Source organism: Caloenas nicobarica, chromosome 1, assembly GCF_036013445.1.
Source record: "Caloenas nicobarica isolate bCalNic1 chromosome 1, bCalNic1.hap1, whole genome shotgun sequence".
Taxonomy (NCBI): Eukaryota; Metazoa; Chordata; class Aves; order Columbiformes; family Columbidae; genus Caloenas; species Caloenas nicobarica.
Window position 1 is genome coordinate 48,944,658 of NC_088245.1, and position 4,281 is coordinate 48,948,938.

Below are 4,281 nucleotides of genomic sequence, written 5' to 3' on the forward strand. Positions count from 1 at the left end.
TTATTTTTTTAAAACTGTGTTTATCTCAACCCAGGTTTCTCCTTTCCCTTTTGATAGTCTCCCCTTTTTGGGGGTGGGGGAAGGGGAGGGGTGGAGGGAGTGAGTGAGCAGGTATTATGATTGTATTGCTAGCTCGGGTTAAACCACGATAGCTATCCAAGAAATCTGACCAAAGCTACCACCACTAGCTCTAATGCCAGAGCGAACAAAACTCCTCTCTGTTTCTTCTGTGCCACTGTAGCTGTCCCATCCTTCTCATGTGCCACCCTCTGCTCCCCACACAGACGCCACTTTGATCATTCCACCATTTCTTCGCTTTCTAAGACCTTGCAAGGCCTCTGTGCAACAGCCCCAGACATCTTCTTTTCATGAAGGCTCTAGATCCTATCCAGGTAGAAGTCCTCAGGATTGCCCTGCTATGGATGGTGCTGTGGCTATGTTACCACAATAATGAGTTATGGAGTGCTATAGGGGACACACACTGTATGAAGACAAAATGACTCAAAGAGTCAAACAATTTTGTGGTGCGAAAGTTTGCTAGAAGTTTCTTGAAACTCTTCTTTTTTTTTTTTTTTTTCCCCTTGCTGATGGTGGCTCTGCATTTCCCAATCTTGTACAGAAGTGGAAATTCCAAAAGGCTCATGGAAAAGTTTTACTTGTGGTCAATGGCAAAGTCATAGGCATAAAGTACGGGAAATATTGCGAGAGCACTTTACCCATTGGCTTGGCAAAGAGTAGCAATATTTATTTATTTATTGCCTAGACTGGCTCAAGCGTTTAAGCAGTAAACACCAGGACTTCCTGGACATTTATTTATAGCAATTTTTCTTTTTCATAAACAAGAGAGTTTGTGTTTGTAATTGCCAGCATATCCTTCTGCACTCTGTACTTGTTCAGTATTGTAAATGAAAAGCTTTAAGAAATGGTTCGTGGAAGAGGTCTTGTCTTTTTTGGGGGACTTTTTCACTGATGAAAATTGTTCATATAGTGTATGGATTATGTGTTTTTTGTTGTTGTTGGTTTTGTATTGTTTTATTTGGTTGATTTGGTTTGGTTTCATTGTGCTTGTAGGCTTGAGTCTGAAACTCAGCACTACTCTGTTGTCACAATCTGTCTTTCACTAACTTCAAACTTGTGAAATTTCTGTTGGTATAAACAATGACCCAGTGCTTCAGATTTCAGGAGGACTAAAAAGCTTTATAGCTTCTTTAGTTTGTGAAAGACTGTTTAGGATTACTGATACATCCCAAAGAAAAGGAAATAAAACCAAATTACATAAGATATTCCTCCTTGTTGAATTGTGTTCAAGACATCTTATAGCTGAGCTTAACACTTCCTACAGTGTCAGATAGAGAGGAAGAGTGAAAGGATGGCATGAATGCAAAAGAGAGTTTGAGCTAGTATTTCTTTTTAAAAAACATGGCTGTGCATGCTGAGTCTTCCCTGAAATTTCCTTGCTCTTGTGTGGTATCAGCCATTGTATGGTCATGTCTTTAAGAAGGGGAACGATACTTTTTTCTTTAAAAATTAACAAGAAGAAACTTAAATGTTATCAGTAGCAGATGACAATGAAATGTGGTTTCTAAGGCATTTGTGGACATTTGCTTTTTGGGTGGTCTTTCCAAATTAGGCAGTCTCTCATTTAAGGCTTGTACATCTAACCATCTATTGGACTCACAGGTAATGTGCATGCTAGTTTGATACTCATGTGCAAAATTGTGAGAATTTAAACACTGAAATCTGGATCCAGCTTTGGACTTCCTCTCACCCTTAGTGTCTATCAATTCACTGGTAAATTCACGTTTAAAGATAGAGTTGGAGTCTCAGCAGCATTTCATTTATTATCATGGCCTTTCAGGTAGCCCAGATGCTTGGTTCCATTGAGCTTTTATTGTGGCCTCTTGGATCTACCTGTGCTCCCATGGCGTTAAATGGCTTGGTCACTTGGGTCAATGTTCACTTCGCTGCCAATACGTGCAACAGAGAGGAAAGGAGAATTTGCTGGTAGTGAAATAGATTTGACAACATTTTTCAGCACTGTGAGGAATAAGAATAGTAGCACAGTCTACTGAAAGAGAGTGGAGTGACACCTGGAATACGCTACTATTTCCCTTTGCCCTTTGCTCAGTTGAGCACAGCTGAATCCCTCAGGAGTATTGTAATATCTTAACCTGTCATACTGCAATGACCACTCCTCATAAAAGCCTGGTAGACAAACACACTGTCAGGTATTCGGGTGTCTCAGAGGTTGGATCTGACGAGAACTTCCTTATGCAATGGTGCTAGCGAGCCTTCTCTCTTTCAAACCCATCTTACTGTGGCTTAACACTGAAGCTGTCTACACTTTGCCACAATTCCCATGGTGCTCTCCTCTGTGCTTGAATTATACCCTTTCCTGATCTGGGGTAGATGCTAATGGGGACAAAACAAGCTCATCAGGGTGGTGTAAGCAGCCTCACTGCAGTATTAGCTCAATCAGGTAGTGTGCATGTTGAGATGAAACTTAGAGGGTTTCTTTCTGTCCCTGGAGTTACTCTTCTTTCCTGCTTCCTCTGGAATTTCTTATTGACAGGTTTCAGAACTGCCACAAGGGTGAAATTGTCTTGTCTATTCCCTGCTTTACAGTGTCCCCAATGCTTTTCTTAATGGAAAGCTATTAAAATATTGCCTTGGTACATTCTTAATTCGATCTCAATTGGCTAATATTTTTTAATGCATGAACTCCTTTTTTCTGGTGATTATTTTTCTTTGGTACTTGCCTTACCACTGCTATCTTATTTTTACTTTTTTATATATTGTTTTTCTCAAACATTAGACTGGTAACTTACCATGCTGGAAGTAATCAAGAATTTTGCCATTTGCTGAAGAGGAACCGAAGTTTCATATTTACCTCGAAACTTCATAAAATTAGACTACTTTTGCAAAAGGTAGAGCCTATTCTCTATGGCCTTAGTTATGTCCTTATATTGTAAGGCCATCTAATGACTTTTTTCTGAATTTTTCTTCTGAGCTCCTTGTGTGGATATGTCTGAGTATTTTTCCTACATCTTTAATTGTTTTTCCAAGTCCTGGGTCACAGGTCCATTTTAATATTTACTTTGACACCTGTCTACTCCATTCAGTCTGTATTGCTAAAACACAGGGGTTGCCTGGAGAGATGCTCAGCAAGGTTGTGGTGTCTCCGTTCTTGGAGTTATTCAAAACCCGACTGGACACAGCCCTGAACAGCCTGCTCTTGGTGGGGGTGGACTAGATGATCTCCCTAGGTCCCTGCCAACCTCAACCACCCTGTGATTCTGTGAAAATATGGACAACAATTTATTTTCCCTCCTGACATGACTTTCTGTTCTTTCTCCCTCCTAGAATACTTTTGGGTGATCACTGGAAATTTTCTAATGAGTATTCTCTGAATTTAATTTGCCTTTCAGTATTATATTAATTTCCCTATTCTAGATGTATAAGAAATTTTATGTACAATTTTAGACAACATCGTTTTATTACTCCACTACTTTCTGTAAAAACATTTGTTGTCTCATGAAATCCGAGCTGTTGTCCAATATTCAGGGCTTCCCCCCCCCGCCCTGCCCCGCCTCCAATAAGGAGAACATAACTTCATGAGCCAGAAATTTCTTTAACACAGTCTAGTCCAATTGCAATGAATACCAAGGCCCATTTGCATAGAGAATAAAAAGTAGATGGATGCTATTTCCTTGATAAATTTTCCAAGTTCTAAGTCTTTCTCTTGTAGCACCTTCTCAGGGCCACACTTGTTTCTCTTACATTTTCCAGAGTTTAAATTCTATCTGTTTCTGACAAAGAAGCCAGATTCAACCAAAAAATGCTCAGTATAGTACTCCTATCATTTTGTGGAGACGACTCCACCCATGTTTCTCAGCCTCTGCTGAGACATTGCCCACATCTGGAGCTCTGGCTTTGAGAGTGTCAGCCATCTTATTCTGGGTAGAAGCTCAACAGCTTCTTCCATTTGGCCAGAATGAAGAACAGATTACACATTCACAGCTTATAAACATATTTGCTGGCAGCTCTCCAGAACATCTTTGTGATTAGTGTATGAAAGATGTAGATTAGGCTGACAGGTATAAAACTGATATTTAATTTCGCTCCAAGACAGATGTTCATAGCACTTTATTTTCCAATGGAAAAGCTAAACATTTCAATTCTTGCACAGCTGATGAATGAATATCACCTCTCACTCCCAAAAGCAAACAACTCCCACAGTCAGTCATAAAAAAAAATACACAAAAGACAGCTAGGGACTGA